The sequence below is a fragment of the Zonotrichia albicollis genome, chromosome 6, assembly GCF_047830755.1.
Source record: "Zonotrichia albicollis isolate bZonAlb1 chromosome 6, bZonAlb1.hap1, whole genome shotgun sequence".
NCBI classification, from domain to species: Eukaryota; Metazoa; Chordata; class Aves; order Passeriformes; family Passerellidae; genus Zonotrichia; species Zonotrichia albicollis.
Window position 1 is genome coordinate 44,487,696 of NC_133824.1, and position 21,884 is coordinate 44,509,579.

The window sequence follows — 21,884 nt, forward strand, 5'->3', positions numbered from 1 at the left end:
TCATCCTCCATCCTCTCCTCACTTTGCAACCTCTGCTCTCACAACCTCCAAACACTGGGAAAATATCATTGGAATACCCATAGCTCCTTTGAAGACACAAGATTCATGCCACCTCCTGCATTTTTAGGGAATAGACATGCTCGTATGCAACAATGTAAAGAAAAAATACTGGGGATTAACACTAAGAAATTCTGATAGTAGTGGTGCTAAGAGAAAACAGAGCTCAAATTTCAGCTGCCTTCTGCAGCACAGTTCTTGAGGAGCCCAGGTTTTGGCCTCACAGCAAGACTGTCCATTAATTTACTTTACAGTTGGCCCATAACACTATATTTTAGTCATTTATATAGCACTTTGAGCAAAATATCGGGAAAGGATAATAGAAGGACAGAGCAATAAAATGAAGTATAACAATTAACAATGTCAAAAATGGTGAGCCAGGACTGGTGGCCCTGAGGGACGACAAAATATTAAACTGACATGAAAAGCCATCAAACCTATGGATGAAATACTGTTAGGAAGCTGGGATAAGAGTCATTAAAACAAAAAAAAATTAAGGCACAAAGAGTAACAAATTAAGGAAAGGAGAAAGATCCAAGTAATTGGGTTAAAAATAAGATAAGCAATTTGCAAGTAGCTGTTAAAGAAATTTGAAAAAAACTAAAGAATAAAATAAAAGATCCCAGGGTGAAGAATAAGAAAATCTGTTACAGTTTGGACAGTTGTTTAGGCACAAGATCAGAAATAGTCATTAAGATATAAAGATTTTGTTTTAGAAGAACGTCTTCAGGCTCAGACAACACATTGGATGTTCAGCTTCAAGGCCTGCCACAGACCTGCATGACCATGGTCACACCACGCTCTTGAAATGCTAATGCTTCCAATTCCAATTGACATTTAGATCACAAGACAGCTCTGGACCCTACCACAGCAGCAGCTGCTGCACAAGCCTCATTTTAGGTGGGACAGTTTTGGAGCAAATACCCAGAAACTCCCTAAAAAGTGAGAGGGATTTGAAATGTGCGAAGGAAGAGGGAACACTAAATAAATAGATTAAAGATGGTTGAGGAAATGTATGGGTGAATTACAATGGAAATAACACTGATTTCAGATAAAAAAATCAGGCACTGACCTTCCAAAAGCGAGCAACAGACCCATGTGAACTAATAAGGAGAGTTGCTGTACGGCATTCCCTCCAAGTGAAATTCTACCAGACTTTTGTATTCTTGGAAGCTACTTTTAGATGAGGCAAAGTTTTAAACTTGACTGTGGTGTTTTATTTATGGAGACATACTCTTAACAAGAGCTGACAGGTTACAAAGATGCACAATCTCATCCCTTGACTCCTACCTGAGCATCAGCTCCACCACCCTGCCATGCTTAAAGAATCCTCCTTCCCCTCTCACAGGGCTATCCCTCAATTCAGCAACAAGCAGGTTTGCAATTTTAATACATTTTATGAACTTTAGCAAGCACATTCTTTAAATCTGGACAAATCCACCTCCACTCAGCACACCACTACCATAGCCCTGCTTGCTGTTAAAGCTTTGCTAGCTATTAAGGAAGATACTAAGAAAAAGACATCACTAAGGTGGCTCAGGAAGAACAGGTATCAAGCTGCCTGTATTACTTCCCAACTGGCTGACAGTGTTATTTGCCAGCACAAATTATCTCTAAGTAGTTCTGCACATCTGCAATTTTTAGTACCCACTTCTCCCCCCGCCCCTTCATCCTTATTCCCATTAGGAATAGCCCAGATTCTTTAACTGACAAGAGACTGCCCACAGTTTGACATTTTTATGTTAAACTAACAGTCACATTACTTTTTCATTTTTAAAAGGTACTATTCTTGATCAGCGCCAACACACATATTATTGAGTGCCTTTCAAGGATGGCATTTAAATATTGCTAATGGAATTTCTTTGTAATCAGTCCCAGAGAGTTTAACTCTATCACAAGGCAAAGCCTTCCTAGCATCTGCCATCGACTCAAATAACAGAAGATTCATAGCTAACTCTCACTTCAGTTTTTTGTAAACATGATAAAACAAGAAAGTGACTTTTCAAAGGAAAGCTTGTGAGTGGTGCTCTGGTAAATCTCATCTGGATATGAGCAGTGTTTGAGGAACCTCTGAAGCCTTTCCTGAACATGGTAATTAAAATAATTATGCAAGGAACTCAAACCCATTTAGAATTCTCATCTGTTGTCAGACTCTTTCCTTTGTTGACAGTGACAACTCTATTATTAACCTTGCAACAAATTCACACTGCAGCACTAACAAAAGTGGGTTTGAGGCTTATATTCTTTTCCTCTCACTTTTCAAAAATAATCTTCTTATTACCCTCTCTTGAAGACAGCATTTTATTGAAATAAATTCTGGACAAGGACAGGTTGGTGGGTTTATTGTAGAAAAGAGCCAACCCTCTTCTCTTAATCTGCTTTAACTCAAGAAGAGATGAATAGTGTTTTAACACTTCAAGAAACTGTTGGCCTAGTTTGCAGAAAGTAGGAAACCACTGGCTTCATTTGGGGTAACATTACTCCAGGGGTCACAGAGCAACATAACAAGGTTGGCTGTAGCCTCCTAAAAGAAGGAATTCAACATTTCCCAGCTTAATTCCTTCATACATTTCTTAGCCTACCACCCTCAATGAATACATGACAAATTGGACCCTCTCTCCATCTGTGCAACAGAGAGAAGATCTGCTGCCAGTGCAAAATGCAAGTTTTAAATCCAGGGAAAATTTATACATTAATTTTTTTCTTTCCCCTCAATAATTTTTGTGTGAAAGCCAAACTGCCTTACAAAGAAATCTCCATGCTGTGATTATGAGACCTATCTTCTCATAGCTGAAGTGTGAACTCACCCTCCACAGAGCATATCCTGACAAGGCAGATGAGCTCTGTCCATGGCCCACATCAAGTACACTAGGAAAAGGAGAGAAAACTGTAAAAATCTTCTTACAATGTCTTACAAGCTGTGCTGGCCTGACAACATCCAGCCCTCAGCAAAAGGTGTCTCATCCGACCCAAGCATGGAGTTTGATTTTGGTGGGTTTTTTCCATCTATACTGAGGTCTAATCCTCTTTTTCTTACTAACATTATGGACTCAGTAGTGTGATATGGCAGGGGGCGTCTACAGGCCAAAATATCGCTTAAGAGTCCATTGCCTCTTGCTTTCATCAAAAATGGTAATCAGAGAAAGATTTAGTTCAAAAGGGACCTTAGAAAATCATCTGGTGCAAATCCCCCCACTTCCCAAATTTGATGTTCATTCAATAATCAGTACAAAAGTAAATAAGTATTTATAATTTTCTCTACCTGCCTCATGATCCCTTAAAAAAATTAAGACTTATTTTTTACTTTCATGTGATTAAAATATCTATCCCCTACACTTTTTTTAATGCCTCTAAGTACTTTTAGTTTTTGAATGATCTGACAGAGTGGGAACTGGTCACTAGGAATAATCCCTTCCTAAGCACACACATGACAGCCCTGATGAGCCAGACTGCCTCTGTGATGCTTTTACAGCTGTCACTTTTCTCCTCATCACTGCAGCTGCATCTCACTGCTCTCAATATTGTTGCCTTTTGTTCCACAGGATCTTGCAGGTTTTGCTTCTCCCAGATAACATGAGCCACTGGCAGCACTGCCCATCGTGTCCTTGTGGGTGACAGCAGCACTTATCAAGGCACAGTCCCAGAGAGCCAGACAGGTCAGACTCCACGGGCAGGGGAGTCAGGAAAGCAGAAGGTGCAGAACACTGGATTGCACAAAGGCTCTTTTACCTCTGCAGCCCCTGCACTTCAAAGGCACTGCAGTCCTGTTCTCGTGTATCAGTGACTCAGCCCTCTGACCATGTCTTCTAAACATTTCACAAGAACCAGCTTAAGTGACTCTCTTCCTTTAGACAGTGGCTTCTGATGTTCCACAGCCCAGATGAAAAAAAATTCAGGAGCATCAATAAACCAAGCCATTTTAAGCAAACCATATCAATCATCCCAAACCCATTCTCCAGGTGAACAAGGCTCTTCTCCCTGGGATTACTCCATGCTGGACATCTCAAACATCCACACTTCATAAGACTTAAAGGATATTCTGTCCTTAACCAAGTTTCTTCTACAATAATATTTCCCATTTTGTTTAATTTTTATTCTATGTCCCTTCATTTTTTTGTGAGTCCCTCTGCAGAAGTGGGTTTAAAGTAGAGTAAGATTTATGAAAAACTAAAGGAAAGAAAGAACACTTAAGTAATTTAATACCAAACAGCATCAGTCTGGATATAGCAATTTATCCAAAACCCTTGTAGGAGAAGCAGAAATCATGCAATCAATTCTGTGAGAAAGTGGCAGAGGAATTCAGACACACATCAAGTTAATAATGGGTGAAAACTGCACAGTAAGTTAAAAAAAATTAAATTGTTTTTCACCATAAATGACTATTTTCAAATTCCTAAACTTTTCATAGTGACCCGAGCTATTTGACTTTGATTATTCAGTCTCTGATTCTTATAATTTCTCTATTTCAATTTCTCTAGCAGGTTTTAATTTCTCTATTTCAATTTCTCTAGCATGTTTTAATTTTTCTATTTCAATTTCTCTAGCAGGTTATTGCTCAGATAAAAATAAATTTCTTTTGTGGATTTTCAAACATCTGAATATTTTTGGTCAACTTTAAACACCACCATATTCAGGCCTACAGGTCACCCATGGGATAAAAAGGAATTATCAAACAACCAAAATCCCATCTCAGATGTACACAAACACAGCCCTTGTTAAATACAGGCAACCTCAGCTGAAGAATGGCAAAAAAATTTTGCCAATAGCCTGAAGACAGAGCCTGACTGAAAGCCCACAGAATTTCTGTCACCACAGAAGTATTAGGGACCTATAGCTAAGCTGCTCCCTGGCTAGCACTGTCACATTAATTCCAGAAATACTGCCAATATTGTGTAATTCCCACAGGAAAACTAATAGAAAGCTATTCAAAAAGAGAATCCTTCCTGCAGGTGGGAAGGTATTTCTTCAATCTGAGGGTTAATTGCATCTCAGCTGTGACCTGGAGCACCCTTATTATTTAGTGTATGGCCTCCCAGGAGCACAGAAACCATGCTAAGTTAGGGTGCATTTATACTGTGGGAAATGACTGCTAGATGCTAGAACTGAAACGATTGTCCTCTTATTTGTGACATAAAGAGCACCTGGAAACAAGTTTCTCTCTTTTCCAAGCACAAAACGCTTCCTCAGTGACTCACTCCCGCTCTTTTCCTTCCTGCACAATTTTCTCTGAGTTAGGCGGTATTTCAACCACTCAAAAACACAAGTTTTACTGCATGTGACAATATCTTAAAAGAATCTCTCTCCTGCAGCCAGGGGCCACATCCAGCTCTCAGTTAGATCCAGAGATCACAGTGGTTGCATCAAGTAACTCCAGGGGCACTCGCACAGCTGAGGGCATAATTTATACTTGGAGGGACCAAGCCCACCCAGTATAATGGGCCACTCATGCTTTAATTATTACTAATAATTCTTGATTGATTTTTTTACTGATATTAACAGCTGGGGAAGACACATCATGAACAGAAAATGGGAAGAATAATGGAAATTGAATGGTAGCCTTTAGCCAGGCACAGAGATACCTGTGATGAGATGCTTTGGAGACCAGGAAAGCTTGTGGCCAAAGACAGGCAGTGTCTTCCAACAAAATAATACATAAATTGCAGCAGCTGCCACTGAAAGGCATGGGGTCTCCTGCAGGTCCTGGGGAGTTAGCAGATTCCTGCTGTGCCAAGCACCACATTGCAATGGCCCTTCCCTGCTGTGCCAACAGCGCACAGGGCCTGTAACGATGAGCCCACACACTCCACAAGGATTTCTACTTTACACATAACACCATCAAAACTGCAGATTTGGGAGGGAAACTCCAGTCTGGGTTCTAACTCCAGCCACCCTCTAGAAAGGCAATTTAAGTGAGAACAAAAAGACACGATACTATAAACCTTGCTGGTTGCCAGCTCAGTGAACCACAGCAAATCTATGTCATAGTAATTATACTTACACTGTAAATCTGGGCAATAGCTCTTCAGGTGGTATAAATTGGCATTAGCTCATTACAATCAAGGAAGCCTTATTGATTTATGTGAGGTAAGGCTCTTGCATGAATTTTCTATCATTTATCAACCTAAGCCTACCTCCAAACCTGAATCGACCCATAAACAGTGCACTTCTGGAATGTCTATAATTCCTCTTCACTGTGTAATTTTTATTGCTAAGAGCTGAAAGTTTGGCCAATGACATTCATTTTCTGATGACTAAAATCCATGCAAGGTACAGGTGACCATAACTTCAGGTGTCTTCACAACAACAGTCTGAACTGTAACAACAAATTACATTATTTCAGGCAAGGCTGTATCAACATTTCTGATTTAAATGTTGATTTTTCAGGAGTCTGAAATACATCCATAAGCTTTCCTTGATGCTGGAGCTCTAACCCAAAGCTGGCATTTTCCTTAGTTGTTTTGAGAAAGCAATAGCTTTCACATGCTTCCACCCAAGTAGGCAGTAACCCATCAGAAACCCTTCTTTGCTCCTCTACAAATTAGGAACAGCTATTCCATAGTCCAAATCTGAAGTATTAAGCTCCTGGGAGATGCCAGTGGCATCTGAACATTAAGTCCTCTTAGTGAAAATTTCACCAGGCTGACGTCATGAGCCAGAGGGAGCTTTCCAATACTTTCAGTAGCATGTTAGGTATGAAACTTGCCTGGGTAGCTCTTTTACTGCACACACAGAACTTTTGCCTATACCAACAGATTATTTTCTCTCCTAAAAATACATCTTGAAATATTCACTTTAAATATGTACACCACCAGACTGTGTACATGTACCCAGGGCAGAAGACATCTTTCTACTTTAGAGTACACTGCTAATCACATACCATCTGGTAATATATTATGTATTCAAAGATACACATAATATATCAAAACACATACTGTAGGCATATTATGGTGTGAGGAAAGAGGGAATATATCAGATGTAGTCACACAAGTGTAAATAACTTCTCATCCAAGAGAGCAGAACAGCTTTAAAGTACAATGACATTTTGAAAGATCTGCATTCTATCTAGAAATGAGAAATTTCTAAATGAGCCTGAGCACTCAGTGGTGCATTAATTAAAGAATTCATCTGATATCCATAAAAGTAATTGGAAAGACCTGCTGACTTTACCCATCTCTGAATTGGGCCCAGTAGCGCATTAATTGAGGGCAAGTTTACAACTGCAGCAAGCTGAAATTAGTTCTCAGGACAGTAAATCGTGGTTTCATGCATTAAATGGTGATGTGCAGTTAATTTTACTTCTAGAAAGACCTCAGTTAAAAAACATGCATTTCAAAGCTACTCAGTGTTTGATGTTGTAACACTCAGAAACAGAAAAGCTTTGTTATATTGGTAGATTTCCCCTACACCAATGAGCAGCCAGTGGTCCCTTGAGAGACAAATGTATGTGCTAAATTATTTCTGTCCACAGCTAAAAATGAAAAGTAGTATCTGTTGCTTATTTATTTTAAAAACATCCATGATTTTTTTTAATCTGTGGGTTTTAAACTCTGTTCTGCAGTGCCTTAACTCCAATCTCCTTTGATTATCACACAGAGGCTGGACAGAGCCACTCACACACTTCACCACCACTGCACCTTCTGCTGATGCCACCAGAACTTCATTAACATGCAAAGGACAGAATTTATTCAGCTGTGTAGGATTTTGTTTTCAATTACATTTTCATTGCCACTTGATCAGCTCTTATTCAAAGAGAAGAATGTTTGATGCTTACATGTAAATACAGTATAACAACTTACCGAAGTCACACAGGGCTCCAGTAGCAGAAAGCAGAAACCAAGAAAGTTAAAGGTTTTTTAAGAGAAATAGAGCAACTGATATTGGGATGAGCAACTCCAAGGGCACCTGCAGAAGAAGAGGGAATAGGCAATTTCCTACTGAAATCGCAGCCTTTGGATTTGTTTTTCCCCTGATGCTGCAGATGACTCTGGAGCTCGTTGGCACAGATAATAACAAAAGCACCCTACAGAAACTACATTTATTTCTGTAGGAGAGATAAAAGTATGGGCCAGGGCAGATAGACATCAGTAAGTTCTAGCCTCTGAAATCAATATAGAAGAAGACATGTGCCACACCTGTACAAAACTTTATTTTCCAGCCATTCCCTTTTAACTGTCTTGCTGGGAGACAGCTTTTTGCCTAACCTAGCTTTTAAGTGACCTTCTTGAGATAGCATAGAGAGGGCTGATCTTTAGAGGTGTCTGAGCAGTCCCAAGAGACAATTTTTTTCAGATTTCTCACTGAGCTTCAAGCATCTTAAATCATTGCAAACAGTGTATGTCTTTGATTCCTTTTACATTGCAGCTTATTACTTATAGCAGAGTTTCATTTCATCTTCACACCAACAACCCATGCAAATGCTCTTTGCAATTCCAACATGAAGGGTTAAAAATCACAAGCTAAACCAGCATAATATTTTTGTAGAGCAGCTGGGAGAACAACAGAGAAGATAAAAAGCACAGTCACACTGTTTTATTTTAGTGATAGAGGGGACTGAGACAAGTGTACCCATTTATACTTGGACTATTCCTTTTTATGGGTTCAGTTTTAGATAAAATTTGGGTTAGGGAGATGCAGTTGCATTAACTGATGAAACTTTAAAGAATATAATTAATGTGTGTTAGCTCTTTGAGGAAGTCATTTATCCCAGTGCTCATTTCCTTCTCCTCCTTCCCCATTCCATTTGCCTTCTCACCTGTCACCCTTGTAGATTCAGTTGTTCAGAGACCAAATTTTGATTCCTATATATTCCAGACTTCAGCATCCCTAACTACAAACAAGACACTCCTGCACTCTGCAGGTTGCTGGCTTTCCTGGTAATTACTGTTCCATTGTCATCCCTGAGGGGGAAAAATATCTGCTGTAGCCCCATTACCAGATGTCTTCTGATATTACTGCAACTCCCATCTCCCCCGAGGTGTTCTTGCTACAGTTGACCCTGTATTTTCTGATATAATTTGTGATCTTTTTCCTATCAAAAAAGATCACAGAAATGTATTTGTACATACAGCTCACTCATCTCTAACCCAGGTCTCTTAACTTGTGCTCAAGCTGCCAGTCTGAAGTCTGCTTCTACTCTCCAGACTTCCCTATATCCTTCATTTTTCCATAAACTTTTGCCAAAATAAATTTTTCTGCAACTTTTTACTCCCTGTCACAGCTTAGAATATTGTCTGCAATGAGTTCAGAGCATACAAATGTCCCTCGAGCACAGGGGAGCTCATATTTTAATTCTGTATCTTCCCTCAGCAACATTCCAGATTCTCCACCCTTAGGAAATAAAAAAGCCCCCAAAAAACAAAACAAAACACCACAAACAAACAAAAAATTTGCTACCTTTGATTTGAAGTAAAAAATACAATTAATTTTTTTTTAAGTGCTGTTTTCCTTACTTCCATCTTTCCATTATCCTCACAGCTCATTCTTAGAAGATTGTCACAATGTTGGACAGGGAAGGTAGAGTGTGAAACCTGAAAATAGGCCTGCCTCGGGAGCACTGCAAAGCAGCAGCCATCAGAGCAGGAATGCCAATCATACAGCCTGTTTAAAAGGGCATTTTAGGGAGCTAGATGTTTGTGTTTTCTACTTGCCAACAAGATTAGACACAGGTATATTCAATATTCTAAATTAAATACATCTTTAACTAAGGTCATTCTTTCAATCTCTTGTCTGTACCGAGAATCCACACAGGCATCAAGTCCAATTATTCACAACAAACAAAAGATTCCCAAATCTTGCTGGGAAATACAGTACTTTTATTCATAAGTGTATTCTAAAGTACATTATTTAAAGCTCACCCATATTCTACAGAGTGGAAAAACTGCAGCCCAATAGGTCAGTATTCAAAACAGCTCAAATAAAAGATTTACAATAGGACGTTGTTTCAATACTGGAGGTAAATACACTACAGGGAAGAAGCTAAACAGGTGTACCTAAAAATGGGAAAGAACAAATCTGGTGAAATTCCCAGCTGTGGAAGAGGCTGCAAATACCTCCCCATGTGAGAAATTCACTGAGAGAGGTGCACGCCCTGTGCCTGCTGAACAGGTTTCCCAAGGAAGTTGTGGATGCTCCATACCTGGATGTGTTCAGGGCCAGGCTGAATGGAGCCCTAAGGAACCTGCTCTGGTGAAAGGCTGGTGGGAACAAGATGATCTTTAAGGTCCCTTCCAGCCCTGGAAACTGCTTTAGGACTGCAGAATGCCCAATGCCAGACAGCAGGGAAGTGGCAGCCATGGTGGTAGGAGGATCATGTCAAATTCTGATGCAGTAAGTTTAAGACACAAGTAAGCCAAATTTTTCAGCTGCAGGATACATTCCCTGCATATAAATTCCTCACTGAGTGCTGGCAGTATGTATTTAGTCCAGTTCTTTGAGAACTCAGTCCCTAATCTGTATGCAGTTTGCTTTTGTTCTGAGCCTTTCTTCATGTTCTCCCTCTCTTCTTAATTAACAGAAAACACTTATGAATATTAAAGAAGAAATTAACAACAGTGTAAATAATTTCTGGATGTTTGTAGATTCCAAATTTAGTTTTTAATTAACCCCCACTGATTTCACAAATCTGTTTAAGAAAAAGATATTTCAAAATTTCCCTTGTGCTTAAAGAAAGAAACAAGAAATAAGGTAAGACCACAAAGCAGCAGTTTGGCATTGCAGGCACCAGCCTCACGTGTTACTCTGATGCTTCTGGTTTCAGCAGAACAATCCACATGCTGCCTCCTTCATTCCACAAGCAAAATGCAGGGAATTTGGCCAAACACTGCACAACTGTGATAACACAAGTCCATCTTCTGCAGAGTTCAAAGGAGCCAGGCTCTTTGAATTCTACTGGATAAAACCAGAAGGTGAGCACTGGTCAGCTGCATCCCAGCTGAACCCACTTTGCAATCACAGACCACGCCCTATACCAGGCGCCCCTGAGGAAGGTGCTAAAAGCCCTGACACAGCTATTACAGACTCCACCTTTTTATGGGCACACCTCTTTGTCACCCAAGTCCTGTGGCTATGGGGATTTTGGTTTAGTTTGTAAAATTCTCTCACAGGAAATCTATATGCTCTTGCTAGCCATTCTAAACATCCAGTCTTGATAGTTCCTCTGACCAATCTACCCTCCTTTAACTCCTGTCAGCAGGCAAGGGTACTCCTAAAAAGGAGCTCTTCTGGATTGAAGGAAAGGAAACTCCTGACCACTTTTTTTTAAATTGGCTTATTTTTCCAGTATTTTGTCATTCACATAACCCAAAAGTGCCCACCTCATAGTGAATCCCTACCAGACACACAGGCAAACACCTGTCCATCATGACAATAAGAGTGATTTACCTCTATCTCTTTTATATTACTTGGAAAGATACAACAAAAGAGAAATCTCCCACCACTGATCTGTGTGCAGCAAGGCCTGTTGAGTTAGTGGGAGTTCTGCATGTAAGACAGCTCAAAGACAGATACTTCAAGAAATTTAATTTAAAGATGCCTTGGAAAAGCTTTGAATTGCACTTCCCAGAGCATGCAATGGGGTGGATCCTCTCCCTTATGCATAAGTCCCATTAGCATTGAGTTATCAGTGTTCAGTGGGAGGAGAACATGTCCTGGTGCTGCTGAAGGAATTCCTGGCTTTCTCACCAACACCACTCAGACCCTCTGCCTCCTCACACAGCCACTGGGCACACATGTGTTTAAGAAACATGTGTTTTATTCCATTCAGCACTCCAGACTGAAAGCTGCAAAAGAGGCAGGAATCTCTAAAATGGCAATCACAGTCACCTCCAGACTGATGGATGTTGTTACCTCTGCAACAGCTGAGTGGTAGCATATTCATGAAAAGATGACACATAAAAAAGATATAGCTGAAATACTCTTCCTAGGTGAAAATGTTGACATCTTATTTAGAAAAAAATTCAAGAAAAAGCCCAATATAAGACTGCTGAGCACTTCCACCCACATTTAACGTGTTTTATAAAAACAGCAAAAGCTATTTATTCTACCCCATCTCTTGCTTTTAATTTTTTTTAAATTCCCTTTTATTCTCAGAGGGCAGTTACATACCAGTATTAAAACATCATGCACTTTAACAAGAAAGTGGATTGACTGCACAACTGCCAATACAGAGATACAAATCAACAGAACCTACTGCAGCTAGGTGAGGTGAGAAAGCAGCCAGAAGTTGCAGAAATAACAATGTGCCCTCAGCACAGCAGATCACACTGAATTAGTTTTCCAGTGAAGGAGCTGGGAGCAAAGTAAGGGCTCAGTAGCACATTTGAGGAAGAAATGCGTAAAAAATACTAAATCCCTACAAAGAGAGCATCCAATGAGAAACACAAAGCTCCATGGCAAGTGTCCCCAGAGAACTTCCACCCACACAAAGTCTACCTTGCTGTGGGTGTGAGCGATGCTCTGAGCCCATTTCCTCACACCCAAACTGGAAAGGGGCACAGGGGAATAGATTCCCATGGAAATTTACCTCCATCCAATACTTGGGGCATACCAGAGGCACCCCAGCCACCCCTCCACAACAGAGGAGCAATGCAAGAGCTAGGGTTAGGCCTGGAAGACGGCATGCTCTTACCTCTATCACAGCATTTATCACCCTGACAAACACCCTTCCTTCAATAGAGGAAACACCTTCTCTCATGCTGAAAAGGTGATCAAAAGGTGACCAAAGTGGATCACTTAAACACAAGCATCAAATTCCCAGAGTGTGCAAATTTGCCATTTTCTTTGGGATTCACTCACTGGCAGCAGCTACAAGTCTGGTCCAGGGAAGCAGCACAAGCTCTTTTGTGCCATCAGTGCAGCCCAAGAAGAGATGAGGAAAGCAGTCAGTCATACACCTTGATTTGTTCTCATGCACAAATGGCCTCACCAATGGCTCAGCCCTGCCTTGCATTTGGCAACAGCTTTTGTGCCCCCTCAGGAGCTGGGCAGACAGTGAAAAGTCAGTGCCAGGTGCTCAGTAAAACCAATCGAGCTACAGCCAGATAAGAGAAGCAAGTACACTAAGTCACCTTCCCAGGCAAGCTGGCTTCCATGATAGCTAGGCCATTAGCAATCTTCAATCCCTACACATCAGAAGTTAATCCTGCCTCAGGCAGCATTAACTTACACATTAGCTCTTTAATGTAACAGCCGCAGTACTGGAAAAGAGTCATCTGCTACAAATATTTTCCCACATGACTCCACTCACTTCCCCAATTACTGCATTTCCTATTCTCTTTTGAAGGGATCTTTTAGATGTAGCTTTACTTTGCTAGGCTGGGATTATCACAGCATTATCCCACGAAGGTGTTTTCATCCTGTGCAGGGTAACTTCGAGCCTGGTTTTGTGGCATCTCCAACACCCGCTCAGGGTGCACAGGGAAAGGGTGATGTGGCACACAGCCAAGGCTGCTGCCCTCCAAACTGCAAAAACTTGGGATATTCCTGTGAAAAGCCCTCCCATGCAGTTTGCTGCTAGCACTGGGGTCATCCTAGAGGTGCTACATATTTGTGAAAACATGCACAGATCAAAGCATCCTGAATTTCAGGACAAGTAATGATTTATTAAAAAACGCATACTAAATGCCTAATATATAAACTATTTATAAACCAGCAAGGGAGCAGAAGCTTTACTGTTTTACTTGCAAACTCTTCATGCCAAAACTGCAAAACAAGTACTTTAAGAACAACATGGATTGATTTCAATTTGTGTGTATCGAGCCAACTTCAATGGCTCTGGCTTTATATGCACAAATTCTTCTGTTTATGAATAATAAATACTTCCTTCCCCCCTAGATAATGAGAAAGAGATTCTATATCTTTTGCTGTCCTAAAAAAAAGTCTATTTCATAAAGACACTATCTTAAAATAGTTAAGCCAACAGTCCTTTTAAATGATATATTTAGATAACACTTACAGAAATATCACAGGGAAAAAAAAGCATTTATACAAATTAATGCAAGAGAGTCACTTGAATAAGAAAACCAAAAATTGTTGTAAATAGGCTCCTGAAACTGTTTCACAGGAAAACTGCTAATGAAATCCTTGGAGAGGCCAGGCAATCTTTGGTTCAACAATTCAACTTCAGGTTCTTTTTATTTTTTCTGTTCACATTTTCAGATGTTCCCCCAAGGTGCCTTGCTCTAAAAATACTTTTATGGTAAGACAGTTCAAACAGAACTTTAAAAAACTGTATTTTATGTCATTTTGATAGGGTGAGGTTGTCACCTTATTGTTCAGCAATGTTCCTGGCAGATCAACTCTAAAGAGCCAAGTGGGTGTTGAGCTGAAACAAAGCTATCTAAGTGAAGGTGATAAAACCTCCTTGGGTTGAAGCACCAGTTGCTGCATTTTTTAGGTCTCCTGAACTGCCCTCCAGTTGTTAGAGGCTTGTAAAATCCTTTTTCCATGCAATCTAACCCCCACCTAAAAGGGTTCCTCCACCCAAGGCAGAATCCTGTAAAAAACTCAGGTCCCCTTCCCCCAAAGCCTTTTCATGGGCTGCTCCCTTTACTTCAAAGCACACAACCCAAACTGTGGGTACCAGAGGAGAACACACCTCTGGAACACAGAGCCAGGCCAGTACCCTTCCCACCACTACACATCCAACTGATCCATCAACAAGGGTATGAGTTACTGCATCAGCAAGGCTCCACCTCACCCTCAGCAGATCCCTGCACACCCTGATCCACCTAAAGGACGCAATTTCCCCACAGCCTCTGTAATTATGGTTTTTTTAAACAGTCTCATTATGAGCAGATAGGTTGATATTTCAACAGAGGATAACAGAATTTAACACCTAGCATAACTCCAAACTGTGATCTATGCACTGCTGAAAGGTAACTCCAGCTCAGCACCATGAGAACAGTCCATCCATCCCACACAGAGCTCATGGCCTCCATTATCACTGGGATAATCTACGGCACTTTTAGTTTAAGAGTAATGTCCTTGTGTTGATGCCTTGCAATTTGATGGGATTTCCGTTCATTAGTAGCAGTAAAAGAACCACTTTTTATTCATTAAATTATTCTAAGTGACAGGAAAAAACCCTTTCTTAAGACAAGCATATGCACAGCTGCATTTTTTCTCATGCAGTTGGGATCACCCCTCTCAGCACATTAATATTGTATTAGAGAATGTAGATCACTTTTTCATTCTTAATTGGTACTTAAAAATTTCTCTCTAGTGAAAATACTGATTGATTTGGTGTTTAAATGAACTTGTTCATTGCAACTGCAAATATCCTGAATACTAAGTAGTTTAAAATAACTTGTCATAGTAAAAAGATAGATGGACCATGTTTGGAAAAAAAAAAAAAAGCAATTAAAATTAAAATTCTAACTACGTAGCTACTAAACAAATAACATTATAAAGGAAATCAGGAATAAGCCTGCCACAGTCATGTTCTATTTTTGTGTATTCCCTGCTTTGAGAAGTAAAAAAAACTACAAAAGTGCTAGAGAAAGTGACCAGGGTATTAATGATAATGAAGTTTTCATTACATTTGCCCTTTCACTCCAGAGTCTCTTCAGTTTTCATATCTGAAGTATTTTCTCTACATCCACAAGACCTACTATTTTAGGTGTTCTCCAAAAAATACAAAGTTCAAGAAATTCTGACCTAATCATGTTACCTAGCGCAATTAAAAATAAAAACCAACAAAAATAAGGAAAGTTTGGTATGGGCAATGAGTGAAGAGTTGGTTGCATAAACCCGCAGAGAAACTGAAAAATTCCACATTCTGCATTCATTTTGAATGAAGCACACTGAGAAACAGACACCCTCAAGGTTGGCATTAGAAGAAACAGTCACAAAAATTACCTGTGGTTGATCTTCCCTGGCTGGTAGGAGACTGAGCGCTCTGCAGATGCTGGGGACAGCAGGCAGGCAGGGCTACAGTTGAAGCCAAGCAGGAAAGTGCAGGCAGCTCCAGGGTTGCAGCCTGCCAGGCTCTGGCCCATCTCCTGGGCTCTTCATCTCTGCTTCCACCACCCTGCTTAGCCCTTAGCCGAGAAGGTCTGAAGCCAACTGTTTGACTGCCCAAGGAGGCTGGAAGCTCTCTAACACCTCTTTATAGGCTGGGCAAGGAGCCCAGGGTAACTACCTGCACCTGCTGCAGGCTGTGGGGAAAATGGGCTTCAGCTGAGTCCTGCACTCAGCTGTGTCCCATTACACCCCTCAGCACTGGGCTCTGGAGATGGAGTAATGCATCCTCACCTAAATATTATGTATTGGCTTAAAAGACAAAGCTTGTGGTTTAATGGAGGCTCTCTGAAGACCCAAGTGAAAATGTAAAAAGCAAGCTCATTATTGCACTACAAGCTTATGGCCTTTTTACTTTTGTTCAATGTAGTCTAATCCAATTTATCTTCTACATCCAGATTTATTTATTTGCCCAATAGAAGAATATATAGTCTTTATTTAACAGCCCTCACAGGTTTCTTAAAACTTTTTTGTGCCTTATTCAAAGTCTACTAAACCAGAAATAAATGTATAACAGTCAATAATTTGTATATTACTGGTTTTGTTTTCTCAGTGTAAAGTGCCTTTTAAAGTCTCCAACTTTCATGCCATTCTGAAACCCCTGCTTTTAAAAAAAATTCTTGTTGAGCTTTACACAAAATTTTACCTTTGAAAGTCTAGGTTATATGTCAGTATTAAATTTTTATCATCCCTTTGCAGAAATGAATTTATTCTTAATGTGGTTCTGTGCTTTATGTTGTTTTTTTCTTTCCCTGTTATGCTCAGGAGCATTGTTGATTGTTTCATCAGCAGTGGTCACAACTCAGGAGAAGAGGGTTTGGGCAAGTCAATTAACATTGCTGTAGAGCAGAGCCCAGGAGAGGAGTGGACATATGGCCTGCAATGATGTGCAATTTGCTATTTTTTAATTTCTTAGTAAATAGAGTGAGCTAGAGGACATTCTTGGTCACATTAAGATGAAAGACCAACTACAGAGCCTTACTAATCTGGCCTCACTTAAAATTCATAGATGCTTTACATGTCAAGTAACCTAACCTCTTAAAAATGTACAGGAATGGGATTTTAAAAAATGGGATTCTTTTGCTATACCAAATATTTGCTTTCATTATACATTCATTAGACTGGGAGAAGTGCTAGAGGGCAGAATTTGGGCGAAGTGTTTAATGTTTATTAAAAAAATCCTTTGCTAGACACAGTAGTGTCCTAATAGGTCATCAAATTCATATCATTGGGCTGCTACAGACTGACCCTTGTTTATTTCCTCATATGCATCTAATCAATTTTTATAGCTGCTCACAAATAGTCAATTAAGAGTTCTATTAATAGTAATGAATCCACAGCTCCAGCAGGCAGGAAATATCTGCCAGCATTTCCTTGTTTTGTTTTTTTTTTACACAGTGAAAAAGACAAGTGTTTTTGAAGAGAGGGGCACTCACAAACACAGGGCCTAGAGGACACCAGCACAGGTCAGCATCCCACTCTGCAAGCCCACAGGCTGCCCTTCTGGCCATCCCCTATTACAGGTCTCCAGCACTTCCATCTGGCCTTGAGGAATCAAAAGGAAGCACACAGACACTCATAAATTCCCCGTAAGTCCTGGGGGGAGAAAAGAGGATAAACAGTCAGAGCAGTGAATCAACACCTTTTTTGTTCTATTTCAGTCACCAATAAAAGCAGAATCCGAGAGGGGAATGAGTCCAGACAAAGCCAAACACATGCAGGTTCAGCTCAGAGCAGTCTGAGGACCTTCCACATTTTACAGACCACAGTAAACAAGTTTCCACATTTTATTTACCAGCTGCACACAGTGAATGAAGTAGAGCACAGAGCAAGCAGGGCCATCCACAGTGGGCGCCCTGCAGGTATAAAGCAATGCTGTTGGCAATATGGAATATTTCTTTTCCATTTCTCCATGAAAGCAAACTCCCCTAATCTGGGCTGCATTAATTCCACACAGCGCCTTTTAAATCCATGCAGACAGTATTGTGCTTTTTCCTCACTGTGAGGGTGATGAGGCACTGCCACAGGTTGCCCAGAGAAGTTGTGGATGCCCCATCCCTGGGGGAGCTCAAGGCCGGGTTGGATGGGCCTTGGTGCATTCTGGTTTAGCGAAAGGTGTCCCTACCCATGGCAGGAAGAACTGGATGATCTTTAAGGTCCTTTCCAGCCTAATCCATTCTATGATTCTTTGAGTAAAGCTTTTTTAACCAGCCAGCCAATCTCAGTGTTTACATATGCACCCCCTTCCTCACAGTGCTACTAAAGACAGAAAAAATGAATCCAGGTTTTGACCTTTTTGGGTTTCTTGTGCTCTCTTTCTTTTTGTGAAATTGCTCCTTCTCATGAGCTAGCAAGGGAGGCCATTGATCAAAAAGCCACAACAGCAAGATAGGACATGACAGTGGTTCTGGCAGCTGGAATGTAAAATGAATCTGTCTGTCTCTAGCTGGCCAATTCAAAACCAGGTTAACAGTACCTGAAATTCATCACTATCTAATGTCTTTGTGAGATGAGACTGATGTCAGTTTAATTTAATAGGCCAGGCTGAAAAATGTGACAGTTCAATAATTGATTCATGAGTGGATTAGACATCACTGCCTCAGGGGTGGCAACATCCACCAAAGGGTGGGGATGATGGCTGGAGCACTAACAGCATGAGCTGCCTCATTTTAGCCCAGTCTCCAAGCCCTGCACACCCCCAGCCTGTGCCTACCCCGCTGCAGAGAAGGGCAGACAGGCCCAGGGTGGGACACACCTTGGAAATAAAAGCACAGCCCACGTTTCCTGTCAGGAGAGCAAAGGGGAATCTGCTGCTGCAGATGTCTGTGGTGTACACCCTGCTGGGAATAGACTGAGGACTGCAAGGTACAGAGCTGTCAGCCAGGTGCTTTCTGCAAGGGCTGAAGTTCACTGAATAAATAAAGGGAGAAAAGGGGGATGAGAGTCCTTTTATCTCTTTCAAAGATGTTCTTGCTGCCTTTCCTCATTCCAGATAAGTGCAGTCTCCTTTCTTTATCAGAGACCTGGAATGGCAGTCACCCTCATGCTGCTGGTTCCACTTTCCTCTCTTTCACCCCACAGTCACCTTTTCTTTGACAGTAGAAAAGATTAATGTGCCATCTATTCCAAAATATTTCCTAGTTAATGCTAAGAAGCTCCAACAACTCCTTTAAATAGTCTTGAACAGTCCCATCTATGGCTGCCCTATTCCTGTATCTTTATAGATAATTAGCAAACCACCTACTAATGGAAACAGAGTAATATTTTAAAGCACCATCTTTAATTTGCAGGCTCTGATGTGGATATGGTAATATTTGCACAATGGTCTTCTACATTTGTTGGAAATTGTAAGCATTATCATGAAAACCTATGCTGCACTACTTCACAGTACCAACATGAAAAATAAATTCACCTTTATCACATTTTTTTTAAAAATTAATTCACATTTTGCCAGAAAACAGTAGCTAATCAAATAAACACTGTCATTTGTAGTGTTCCTTAATATGTTTAACTTGGGCAGAAAAAACAAGAAGTTCCAACAGTTAAAAAATCCTCATTAACATAGGAGAGGGGTGCAAGGAAAGTGCTGTAGAGCTCTTGGCAGTCTAGAAGTTAGCAAAAGAAACGTCCACCTTTGAAAAGCAGATAGTTTACATGGAAAATGGGCAGAAGCCTCAGGAACCTTACAGTATTATCTGTTCTTAAAAAGTCATTTCCAAGGTCTCCACTACAGAAACATGGAATCTTTTATGCTGGAAAAGACCTCCAAGATCACCAAGTTCCACCTCTGACCCAACACCACTGGGTCAACCAGACCATGGCACTGAGGGCCACCTCCAGTCGTTCCTTGAACAGCTCCAGACATGGTGACCCCATCACCCCCCTGTGCAGCCCGTTCCAGTGTCTGACAACACTTTCCAGGCACTCCTAACAACAGCTGCCCACACAGGTTTGGTTACAAGCATTCTGCCATTTCCAGAGGCCTTGGAGAATCCTGTTTGGATGTCAAGGCTCCCACCTTAACATTGCTATTGCAATCAAAAGAAGTAAAATGGCATTTTTAAAATTTACTCTTCAGAGGATATAAGTGTTTCTTATATGAAAATAAACCTTCTAGAAGTGGATAAGAGACATGGGGGAAAAGTGGAAGAAATTAATGAGCTTATTCTGCTTTTTATTAAAGTAAGAGGAAAAAAAGTAATCAGACTCGGCCAATCCTGAAGCACACAGGTCCAATGTATTCAAGATAACCCAAGTATAAAAATGATCCATAACTATTATAAAAACCATATTCTCTTTTAAAATATGCCTAGCCATTATCTCAGTTCTTTCTTCCTGGAAACAAAGCTGGCATCAGACTCAAATATGGATTAAGCTTTAACATCAGACAATGTATAAACAATAGTCATTCATTAACCCCTGTGGCTGTAATGAACTAGAACGTACCAGGTATTGATTATTGAAACTTCTAAATATACAAACCCAGAACCTGTGTTGGAAACAGCACAGAAACCGCACAATAGGTATAAATGAAAAATAAAAAATCACTGGTTTACTCCACAAAGCAGGAGGTAAAGTGTTGCCATTTTAATTTCCATCATACTTTATTACAGACAATTATGACATACCTGTGTGCCCATAAATGAAGAGCTGCTATATCTAGACTTGGATTTACTGCCATAATTGAGCCAGAGCATTTTAAAGCCACCACGACTGTTATTATGATTTTACTGACCTCAGTGCTTACATTACATCAGTGCCTTAGGCTCAAGCCAGCTCAGGTTGCAACAAGTGCTCTGCAAACCCTTTGAAAATGACAATTCCTGCTCCTCAGAGTTCATAGTGCTAAACCTAGCTAGGCAGCACCATGAGGTTTAATGGCTTTTAGGCTCCAGTTCCTTTTAAGCTTGCTGGCCAACGCCTTGATCTCTCTGTCCTAGCACATTTGAGTACTTTTTTACAGGAACACATTACGTTTTTCCTGTTGTCCAAAGGAAAACAGTCTGTTGCCTAAAACGCACAAGAGCAAACCTAGGAGCTCTGGGGCTGGTTAGAGAAGTAAACCCTGAAATTAATCTCATGTGGTGATCCACCCTATCTTTAAACTGTGGAGGACAGATCCTCAGATCCTCACCTCTTGTAAACTGTGAGCATTTCAGAGGAGTCCTTGGTGTAACTGAGAGCTCATCCAGGCCAGGGTTTGCCTTGAGACATTTTTAAATGGTTTAAATGGTCTTAGGTTAAAATAGAAACTGAACAGAGCTCAAGTAAAGGCATTTTATACCTGTAATGGTACAGAAAAATATTCATACTTGACAATGCTTGGTCAAGAGTAGTGAGAAGTTACTCTGCCCTCTTACATGTACACACTGCTTATCCTCTCAGCAAAGTAACAATCCAGACATTGTTTGTGGTTACAGAAGTTCTCCAGTTTAAATAGTGCTGTGCAGAAAGTGCAGAATAAGAGGGTTTTCAGGACACTTCTCTCTCTCCTTCACTTGTACATGTAGACCCCTGGGCACTGCTCAGGACTAAGAAAATCAAACACTTGTAGACTTCTAAATTTCAGCTTACCTGTGAGGCAAATTCTTTCTTTCTCAACAACTGAGTATTTATTACATTGTACTACACACAGAGGTCTAGTCAGGCAGCAAGGACCTTTCTGGTGTATATGATGTCACACATTTCCACTTTCTCTCATATGAATTTATACACTAAAATTAATTTCTACTTCTGTTGAAACTGAGGATGCAGGAAATACACTTCCGACAAGTGGAGAACTAAAAAGAAAATAAAATGAAAAATGCTGC

General features: G+C 40.5%; 1 long non-coding RNA gene across 1 annotated transcript in view; it reads right to left on the reverse strand.

The window, feature by feature from the left end:
- LOC113459224 (uncharacterized) overlaps positions 1–21,884 on the reverse strand; it is a 310,290-nt gene that overhangs the window by 239,504 nt on the left and 48,902 nt on the right. Inside the window, exons 17-18 of the long non-coding RNA XR_012580874.1 lie at positions 21,649–21,854; positions 17,511–17,670 (exon numbers count right to left, since the gene is read on the reverse strand). This is a non-coding gene — a long non-coding RNA (uncharacterized LOC113459224). The remainder of the gene's footprint in view (positions 1–17,510; positions 17,671–21,648; positions 21,855–21,884) is intronic.